The following is an 11,668-nucleotide window of genomic DNA, read 5'->3' as shown; positions in this document are numbered from 1 at the left end:
GGGCAGTTTGAAGGGCCTGCCAGCTACGCTCTTACCAAACAAGAGAAGGAGATCTTTTTTGAAGCCCTATTCAGTATCAAGGTTCCGTCTGGTTTCTCGTCGAATATAAAGGAAATAGTAAATACAAAGGAGAAAAAAATTCCAGAACCTAAAGTCCCATGACTGCCACGTGCTTATGACACAATTGCTTCCGGTTGCATTGAGGGGACTTCTACCAGAAAATGTTCGACTAGCCATTGTGAATATATGTGCATTCTTGAACGTAATTTCTCAGAAGGTAATGGATCCAGAAACTTTGTCAGGGTTACAGGTTGATGTGGTTGAATGTCTTGTCAGCTTCGAGTTGTTGTTCTCACCATCCTTCTTCAATATTATGACGCACCTCCTCGTTCACCTAGTTGAAGAGATTAGAATTCTCGGTCCTGTATTTCTACACAATATGTTTCCCTTCGAGAGGTTCATGGGAGTCTTAAAGAAATATCTTCATAACCAAGCTAGGCCAGAAGGAAGTATCTCAAAGGGCTACGGAATAGAGGAGGTCATTGAGTTTTGTGTTGACTTTCTTCCTGACCTTAAGCCGATTGGTGTTCCTGAATCTCGGTATGAGGGGAGGCTGACTGGAAAAGGCACACTAGGAAGGAAAGCAACGGTGTGCAGGGACAAGCTTTCTTTCAATCAAGCACACTACACAGTTCTATACAATTCCATCTTGGTGGCTCCATTTATCGAGAAACACAAGAATGTTGTACGAGAAATAAACCCGGGCCAGCCCGAGTCCTTGATTACACGTCAACACATGAATACCTTTGGCAGTTGGTTGCAAAGACATCTCATGAGTGACACCACTATTGGAGAGCAGCTGCATTTGTTGGCCAGGTTACCATCTTCAAACATATGTACATTCCAAGGGTACGAGATAAATGAGAATACATTTTACACGATCGCCCAAGATAAAAAGAGCACCAACCAAAACAGTGGTGTCCCCTTCGATGCAAAAGACGAGAATGGGCAGACCACCACATATTATGGGTACATAGAGGTGATATGGGAACTTGACTATGGACCCACTTTTAAGGTCCCTTTGTTTCGGTGCAAATGGGTGAAGCTCAGCGGTGTACATGTAGACGATAAGTACGGTATGACAACAGTGGATCTCAACAATCTTGCGTACATGGACTAGCCATTCGTCCTAGCCAACGAGGTGGCTCAAGTTTTCTATGTGAAGGACATGTGTAGCAAATCGAGAAAAAGAAATCAGCAAAAGAATACATCAACCGAGGAGCCAAAGCGCCACATAGTTCTTTCGGGGAAAAGAAAAATCGTGGGAGTGGATGACAAGACAGACATGTCAGAAGATTATAATAAGTTTAAAGAAATTCCGCCCTTCACGGTGAAAACTGACCCAAGCATCTTGCTAAATGATGAAGATTCTCCATGGCTATGGCGTAGAAGAAAACCACAACACTAGATGGCGATGTTGGTGATATTTAAACCTGTAATGTAATAATGTATTCTTAATATATAGTTTCCAAGACTGTTGGAGGAGATGGAGTCATTCACGGGCTTGCAGGAAAAATTTCCGAGGCGGAACTTCCGAAGATGTCATAGGGCGTGTGCACCAAGGGCATCTTCGAGAAGTTCCGCCACGGGAGATTTCCCAACCCTTTCCTCCATCCATGGGGATGAAACTCTGCCTACCTATGTTGGCTTGTTATGCTCGCTTGCCATGGCGTATCGATGCTCCTTTTATAGGCACGGCACCGCTTCTAGTTTATCTTGTTCCTCCGATAGGACGTCGTGCGCTACATGCTTTATCTCATCGAGCAGTGCGTCCACCCACGCGTCCTTATCATGTCGTCATCTTTAGTCCTGGTTGTACCCACCAGCTGGGATTAAAGGTTACCCACACGTCCTTATCGAACCGACAGTTTTGTTAGATGACACAAAAACCACCTTTAGTCCCGGTTGTACCCACCAGCCGGGACTAATGGTTGCCCGCACGTCAGCCACCCCCCAGATAAGGCCCTCCCAGATAAGCCTCCCCCAGATAAGGCCCCCCATCTTTTGTCCCGGTATGAGCCCCCACCTGGGATGAAAGTTTCCCGCGCCACTGCGTTCCTGCGCTTTCTACCGCTTCCCGCCTACGCCTTCCCGCCATTTTTTCACTATATATATGTAGGCTTGGCCTCCATTTACATATCATATCTAGACTCATATCTGCAAACCTCATCACTCTCTCCCATGGCTTCCATCGTATCTCTAACCCCCCGGGAGGCGGAGGAGCTTCGCGACTCGAACTACCCCTGCCCACCGGGCTACCGCGTCCCGACCAGCTGGTTGCTGAGCGTCGGAGGCGTACCGGTACCTCCGGTCCCTCTAGGTATGGCGAGCGAGATGGAAATCACGAACCACTACTACTTCGAGCTCATGCCAGAGCAGCGGAGGAATCCTCAGTGGCATCCCTGTAAGGGTATATTGCCCCTATGTGTGGTTTTGGTAATTAATGACAACCCCTATGGACTAATGTTTTCATTGAGTTTATATGAAGGAATATTCCATAGGTACTACTTGCTCTCCATGTGTTGGATTCAAGTATGGATGCCATGAAGATAAAGATATACCTTGTGATTTGGCATCAAGATCATCGGTATGAAGATATATTTGTGATATGATCAAGAAGAAGAAATGAAGATGAAGTTCTTATGTGGAACTCAATATTAGCCATGCTCTATCTCAAGTGAGTATGAGAAGATACAAGGTTGAGTTGGGCAAGTTCAAGATGAGCATCTTGAGCGGATCACATGCTTGAAGCTTGCCGTCCATTTGGTGATAGTGGACATGTGAAGATGTGCATCAATGAAGCTTTCCCATCATTGTGTATGGGGAGCATTTGTGAGTATACACGAAGCGACAATGAACAAGTGATGGGATGCGCAAGGCAAAGGTATGACCTTGATAGGTTTTCCTTTTACCGGTCTCGAGGTGGTTGATGGGAGACCGGATTATAGGATAGATAGCCGCACTATCAAGAGGGGCTTCCGGTTGGGTAACTTGATCACATCGTCTTAGGGAGCTCAATCCTTGCATGCGTTGCATATTCTTATTGCTTCTTGGTATTTCTCGGTGTGAGGTTCTTGAGCTTGTTGCTAGCTTTACAACAAGCCCAAGTTCATCGAAAACGGAGTTCACATGCATCTTCTATTGCGTTTTCGAGGTTGGGTGATTTTACCGGTTATTCATGAGATAAGGTTCTACCTTTTATATTCATGATAAAATCCCCTCCTACAGATTCTTGGGTTTTCACTTTCTATAAGATAGCATTTGTTGTTATCTTCCAAACAAAATTGGTTTCATGCGATTCGGAGTTCGGGAGCAATAGTTATTAAAGAAAAGGGAAAAAGGAAAAAGAATAAAAAGAAAAAGAAAAAATGGGAAGGGGCAGCCGGTCGGCCTGCCGGCCAGCCGGGCCTGGCGCCGGCCCACCCGGTCGTTGACCGGCCCGGGCGCCATTGCCATCCGGGCAATTTCCAGTGGGCCTGGCGGGTTTGTCCGGCCCAGGCTCCGGTTTCCTACCGGGCCGCCCGGTGGAGGCCCCGGCCGATCCGGCCTCTGCGCCGGCTGGGCTTCAAGCTCCAGCGCGGCCCACCTGCCCCGCGCCCTTCCCACTTATCCGCCGCCCAGCGCGGCCGCTGCCCTGTCCGGTTGCTGGGCCGGTCGGTCCGGGCCGCCGACCGGGCCACTCAGTGCCCAGGCCGGTCAACCGGCCTGGCAACCGGCTGGGCTGTTTTTTAGCTCGTTTTTTATCAGTTTTTCACCTGGTTTTTTCCCCAACAGCTCTATTTCTCCCTTTGCTATAAATAGGCTTCTTCCACCTTGAGCCAAGATAGTTCTTCCTATTCTCTCTCCTCCATTGCTACCATTTGAAGAACTTGCTCTCTCTCTTGTTCCCCCCCATGATTCTTGCTCATATTTGAGGATTTGAGAGAGGAGATCTAGATCTACACTTCCACCAAACCAATTCTTCTCTAAGTGAGGGAATCTCTTGGGATCTAGATCTTGGAGTCTTTAGTTGACTTTCCCCCTTGTTCTTCCTCTCCAATCTCATCCTAGCATTCGTTGCTTTGGTGGGATTTGAGTGTGAAGGACTTGAACACCTCCGGTGTTCTTGCTTTGCATCATTGCATAGTGTTGAGCTCTCCACCACGATTAGTTCGAGTGAGAGACCGTGAGCTTGTTACTCTTGGAGGGAAACCTCCTAGTTGGCTTAGCGGTTGGTGCTCCGGTGATCTCTTCAAGAAGATTGTGAAGAGGCCCGGGCTTCTCCTTCGTGGAGCTTGTGAAGTGGTTGTGGAGCTTGCCATCTCCGGAGCGGAGGAAAAGCTAACCATAAGGAAAGGGCCATTATCCTTCGTGGGTGTGGTTCGGAGAATAGGGTGAGCCTTCGTGGCGCGGGGAATCCTTCGTGGGACCTCCACTCCTCCAAACGTGACGTACCTTGTTGCAAAGCAAGGGAACACGGGAATACATCCTCGTCTCCGCGTGCCTCGGTTATTTCTATACCCGAGCTCTCTTTCCTTGTGATAGCCATCGTGCTTGAAGTACATATATCTTGCTATCACTTGTGCTACATATATCTTGTGCCTATCTTGCTTAGCTCTAGTTGCCATTGTCACACTTAGTTGAGCTTAGCATATTTAGGGTTTGTGCTTGTAAACTAAACATTAGTTTAATTCCGCATTATTACAAGACAAATCCGCAAGAGTTTGTAATTGCCTATTCACCCCCCCCTCTAGGCGACATCTCGATCTTTCAATTGGTATCGAGCAAGGTCTCTCCTTGTTTTAGGCTTCACCGCCTTGAGAGTAAAGATGTCGGCTAGTAATTTAGTGCACAATGACACAATTGTCTTTAATGGCACAAATTATCTTTTGTGGAGAAATTGCTTGCTTTGTAAGCTTCGGACCTTGTGTCCACATATAGAGCAATTTCTAGATGTCGGTTTTCTCCTCCGATGGATTCTCAAAATCTATCTTTAGAGGATGAGAAAAACTTACATCTTGAAGCTCAAGTATCTAATGAGCTTTTATTCTCTTTGAGACCCGATTTTCGTAGGTTCTTGATATATATAAAGCGAAAATCGTCTCATGAGATGTGGATCAAGCTTAAGGAAATGTTTGGTGGATCCACTTCTCATTTGGTCGGTGGTGTCTCCAGGAGCTCTCTTCCCCTTCACATCATGAAGAGCTCCAAGTTGCTTCCACCTCCGGCCGTGATGATATATCATCTTCTTCCACTTCACCAACGTGTTGCAAGACACAAGGTAATGATATGGTGAGTGGTGAGGGAAATTGCAATGTTGATATTGTGCTCATTAGTGATGACTCTTCATCTCTATCTCATTGCAATGGTTCCTCTTTGGACTTAAACACATCTTGCATTGAAAATAATCTACATGCTTGTGTTGATAGTTCTTGCATATCATGTGTAAATTTCTTACATAGATCTCATGAGGATATGCTTGCCTTGTCTTGCTCCCATAATCAAAATGCTTCTATTTCCTCTAGTTGCTTGTTGACTAACAATGTAGAGGAAACCGAACACTCTATGGATCAAGACATGATTTCAAATGAGGATTCAAGAATACCTTCATCTTCATCCTCCGGTATGCACATGTGCCTTATGGCAAATGGATCAAAGGTATCTCCTACTTTGACTCCTAACACATCCTCTAATGATGAGAGTGATGATGATGATAATGATGAAGAACATAATACCTTGGTGCATGATATGGCAATGGTATATGCTTCTCTTCATGGTAATAAAGAAGCTCGTGCTTATCTCGAACACTCTATGGATACCTTGAATAAATATAGGGAAACCATAGGGGAGTTGGAGTCCCATATTGAAAATGGGGAAATGAGATTCACTCTCCTCAAGCATGAGCTAAAAGATGAGAAGCATACTAATTTCATGCTTACACAAAAAATTGAATCCTATATGCATGAAAATGAGAAAACTATTGTTGATGCTTGTGCTACTAACTCTACTTCTTGTGAAGCATCTATCTTAAAGGAGAATGTTGAGTTAAGGGCTCAACTTGAGTTGCTAACTAGCAATTGTAGGGAATTGGAAGAAAACAATAAAATGCTCTCACACTCTCTTGAGGATCTTCTAACTTCCTACGATGAGCTAAAGTTAGCTCATGAGGCTAGTATCACTAAGGTAACATCTTGTGAGCCTCATGTGGACATTAGCACAATCTCTACCCAAAATGTTATATTGCCATGTGCTAGTCCTTGTAATCCATCTAGTCAAACTAGTGATACACCTTGTGTTGGATTACTTGATTTGCCTTGTTGCTCTAACAATGAAGCTTCTACTTCCTCTAGTACTTGTATTTCTACTAACCATGTAGAGGAAATAAAAGAGCTCGAGGCTCAAGTCCTTTCTTTGAAGAAAGACTTGGAAAAGCGTCATGAAGGGAAATCCGCACTTGACAAGATGCTAAGTGTGCAACAATCCCCCAATGACAAGAGTGGACTTGGATTCAACTCCAATAACAAGAACAAGTCCAAGAGCAAGAGCAACAAGAAGAAGGGCCAAGACAAAGTCAAGGATCCGGCCAAGTTGGTTTGCTTCAAGTGCAAGGTTGAAGGGCATCATGTTAGATCATGCCCATTGAAGAAGAAGAAGCACTTGAGTGAGAAACAACAAGGGAAACGGCCACAAGGTAAAGGTCAAGCTCATGCTCGACCTCAAGGTGAAGATAGGCCACTTCCCAAGAAGAATCAAGATAATGTTCCCCAAGAGAAGAAATCAATAAAGAAGAGAAAGGGGAACACTTGCTACTTATGCCGTGAGAAGGGGCACTTTGCTTCTTCTTGCTTAAGTGGTACCTTATCTAACCCTATAATTGTTGATGATGATTATTCTCTAGGGAAGGATAAGGATGGCAATGTGTTTGCCAAGTTTGTTGGAACTCAAAGTGGTTTCAAGAAAAGAACCATTTGGGTTGCCAAGCCTATTGTGACTAATCTCTTAGGACCCAACTTGGTTGGGGACCAACAATCTCAAACTTGATCAATAGGTACAAATGGAGGGCATTGGAGACTTGGCTACTTCATGAAGAATTAAGGGATCTTCATATATTATATTTTTACCAAGCCAAGTCGTATGGATTATCATCTATATCTTATATCCAATGTTCCTCTTTACGGTAACTTATATTTCAACTCTTCATGTTTATTGTAAGTTACTTGCCCCTTTGCATGTTTGGTTTTTGTACCAAATATGTGTATGTATGTGTTGTGTCTTACTTGCCTATCTTGTGTATTCAAGTATGTTTGTTTGACTCATCATATACTTGTGTATTGTTTTGAGCCTAATACATCTTGATGATATTTTATTTGGCTCTCTTTGAAGTGATTAATGGAACATCCCATTTTGGGGGAGTGATATGCTTTGTGCATCTCTCTTTCTTTAAAATGTGTGTACATGGGTACCACCACTTAGTATTGATATTGCAAGATTATCTAGTCACTATGTGGTGTTCCATACTCATGAGAAATTCAAATTCTAAATATCCATTAATCATCTCTAGTTGAATTTTAGTTGCCTCTTATTTAGAAGAAATGTTTTATCACATTATGGGGGAGTAATATGTTTTGTACATATCACAAGCCTAGAAAATGTGAACATATGAGGTTATGCCACTTAGAGTTGATGCTCTTAATTATCTTGTTCCTAGGTGGCATGTTTGCTCAAACAAGCTCCATTCCTAATAAAAATATTTTATTACTCATCTTGTGGGCTTTTGTTTGAATATGAAATTCTTGGTGCGGTTTTTCCTCAAATACATATCTCTATATCTTATTTGGGACACCGTTTGCTTCAAGTTATTCTAATCATTGCCGTGCGTGATTGTGTGACTAGTTGAAGCTATCAAGAATCTTCATCCGTGCATAGTGCTCAATTCTATATACTTATCCTATGCCTTTTATTGTGAAGTTGATCCTTTCTAACATTGTCAATACTCCACCGGAAATTATTTCCAATATACTCATTGTCTTTGACAATTGATAACCTTGTATGTGGTTGAATTTTTGGATCATCTTCACCTTGGATTGTTTATTATTGCCTTATTTTATTTCCAACAAATCTTTGTTGCTCCCATTTGTCTTCCTTGTCCCTTTGAAAAATCTTTTGATAAATTCTCTTAATTCATATCAAGTGTTTGTTTTGGAAGACAAACCTTTTCCTTACGGTACATTGTGCCATTGTGAAAAGTGTAGAGGGTTTGGTTTATTTGTTTGAACCTTGCTCTTTTTGGGAGTTTTGCTATCTCATTCCTTCTTCTATGCTTTATTTGTTGAATGAGATAAATCCTTGAGCATGTTTGCTTTATTTCATCCTTTATGCTCAACGGTTTCTTCTTAGTTCATTTGTTGAACTTTGTTGAACAAATCTTGTGTGATTTGCGTCTTTGATATATTTTGGACAACAAATTTGCTTGGTGACACCTTTATGCCTTATTCGATTCTTTTGGTGTTTTGTCCAAAGTATATCTTTCTTGGATCTTTAAAGTCTTTATGTGTGCTTATATGTAATTTGTTTATATTTGTAGCATGCTTGCTTTGTTTGATCCATTATATAGGGTATACTCCATCAAATCCTAAATGGCTAAGATGTGCATGAAATTCAAATTTCATCTAAATATGCACATATTTATATGGAGTGTGTCCTATATATTGTGGTTTGTCTAACCATGTTGGACCCAATAAGATTGGGGGCCAAGATGTACTTGAATGATGTTTTAGGTACATTGGAGATGCAATGGAGGCTTGTCTCATCTATAAGGAAGGTGTTATCACCATATGAGAATTGGAGTCAAGCTAGGATGATCGATGAACTCTTATCAATTACATCAAGCCATTGCTATCTCGGTAACAAGTATCTTATTCATGCATACTCATATAGCATCCAACCTCTTGTAGGTTGCATCTTGGCATGAAATTCTTTATTTCAAAAATGTTGCGATTCTTGAAAAATACTTTTAAAAGAAAACTTCTTATTGTACATTTGAGTAATTTGAGAAGATGCATATGATAGGTTATATATATATATCATATTTATGATTCACCTATCACAAATATGCCCTCTAGCAATTTATTGCATATCAATTCCTCAAAGAGCTCATGTGTACAATATTGATGAAATTGTGAAATAAATCCGTATTTGTGATACTTGTTGCCTCTCTCAAAACATTCCAACTAGCTTTACTTCCCTTATTGTTAGTTGTGATGTTTTTGAGATTTTCTTGGTTGAAGCTCATTCATATACCACAAGTGTGTAAATTGGAGCCATAGGCTATATATGCTTTTTAAGCAAACATCCTTGGTATATTTTATGACTTCATCTTGGATATCATGTCTTATTTATTTTTGTTAACCTCTTGTGTGTGCATGTTTCTTTATGGATCACTATGTCCACTTTAGAAACTTATATACATGAGAGCGTTAATCCATCAACTTGATATTCTTGTTCCTTGCCAACCATCTTTTACCCTTTTGCTTTTAGTGGTGTTGGTAAAGAAGATTTATGAGTGCTTGGTTTATTTGTTTTCCTTCTTGCACTCATATCTCGTAATTGTTGGACTAAAGTTGTTCTTGATAAGCATACTCTCTTTATCTTAGTTGTGTTCTAAATGATATATAGGGAGTGAGGATTCCATGTTTGTGCATATTGTATTCAAATGCAAACATTATAAATTGTGCACGAACCTTGGGGAGCTTTCTTATTTTTAAAGAGCACTATATCTCTCTTATCTTGATATCTTTGTTCGTCCAATTGGATCTTTGATTGCTTGCTTTATTTGTTGAAGCTCACCTCACCATGTTATCTTTATGCAATCTTTGATCCTCAATATAGTTTGACTTCCTTCAAGTATTCATCATTGGATATGTGCACTTGATTCCACTCAAATTATGAGAAGTGCATACTTTGGGGAGGAACTCACATTATATTGGCCTTCTAAATTTTTCACCCATTTTGACAATCGATGCCAATGGGGGAGAAGTTTAGAGGGTTTAAGGGAATGGTTTTATACTTAAGTTTGGTTTGTGCTTAAGTGTTCTGCCTCTCATGCATTCCATATTTATATGTCTTGCATGGTTGTATATATATAGTGGAAACTATCCCAAAGGTTAATCTTGACAATGTATGCAATGAATTCATGTTCATCACACGTGCATACATTGTGGGGGAGTTTTCTCTATATATATTGGTTCTACTCACATCCATTGCATTTGTTGTAGTTGTGTGAGTAGAGCCGGTTTTGATATGGGCTAGTAGCTTTGTGTTACTTGACCATATCAAATACAACCTCTTGTATACAACTTATTCTCGGATAAGTTGCGTACTTGTCACTAATATTCATTATATAAACCCTCTTATTGTGGTTGTCATCAATTACCAAAATGGGGGAGATTGTAAGGGTATATTGCCCCTATGTGTGGTTTTGGTAATTAATGACAACCCCTATGGACTAATGTTTTCATTGAGTTTATATGAAGGAATATTCCATAGGTACTACTTGCTCTCCATGTGTTGGATTCAAGTATGGATGCCATGAAGATAAAGATATACCTTGTGATTTGGCATCAAGATCATCGGTATGAAGATATATTTGTGATATGATCAAGAAGAAGAAATGAAGATGAAGTTCTTATGTGGAACTCAATATTAGCCATGCTCTATCTCAAGTGAGTATGAGAAGATACAAGGTTGAGTTGGGCAAGTTCAAGATGAGCATCTTGAGCGGATCACATGCTTGAAGCTTGCCGTCCATTTGGTGATAGTGGACATGTGAAGATGTGCATCAATGAAGCTTTCCCATCATTGTGTATGGGGAGCATTTGTGAGTATACACGAAGCGACAATGAACAAGTGATGGGATGCGCAAGGCAAAGGTATGACCTTGATAGGTTTTCCTTTTACCGGTCTCGAGGTGGTTGATGGGAGACCGGATTATAGGATAGATAGCCGCACTATCAAGAGGGGCTTCCGGTTGGGTAACTTGATCACATCGTCTTAGGGAGCTCAATCCTTGCATGCGTTGCATATTCTTATTGCTTCTTGGTATTTCTCGGTGTGAGGTTCTTGAGCTTGTTGCTAGCTTTACAACAAGCCCAAGTTCATCGAAAACGGAGTTCACATGCATCTTCTATTGCGTTTTCGAGGTTGGGTGATTTTACCGGTTATTCATGAGATAAGGTTCTACCTTTTATATTCATGATAAAATCCCCTCCTACAGATTCTTGGGTTTTCACTTTCTATAAGATAGCATTTGTTGTTATCTTCCAAACAAAATTGGTTTCATGCGATTCGGAGTTCGGGAGCAATAGTTATTAAAGAAAAGGGAAAAAGAAAAAGAATAAAAAGAAAAAGAAAAAATGGGAATGGGCAGCCGGTCGGCCTGCCAGCCAGCCGGGCCTGGCGCCGGCCCACCCGGTCGTTGACCGGCCCGGGCGCCATTGCCATCCGGGCAATTTCCAGTGGGCCTGGCGGGTTTGTCCGGCCCAGGCTCCGGTTTCCTACCGGGCCGCCCGGTGGAGGCCCCGGCCGATCCGGCCTCTGCGCCGGCTGGGCTTCAAGCTCCAGCGCGGCCCAC

Source organism: Lolium rigidum, chromosome 1 (assembly GCF_022539505.1).
Source record: "Lolium rigidum isolate FL_2022 chromosome 1, APGP_CSIRO_Lrig_0.1, whole genome shotgun sequence".
Lineage (NCBI taxonomy): Eukaryota > Viridiplantae > Streptophyta > Magnoliopsida > Poales > Poaceae > Lolium > Lolium rigidum.
This window is presented reverse-complemented; position numbering follows the sequence as displayed.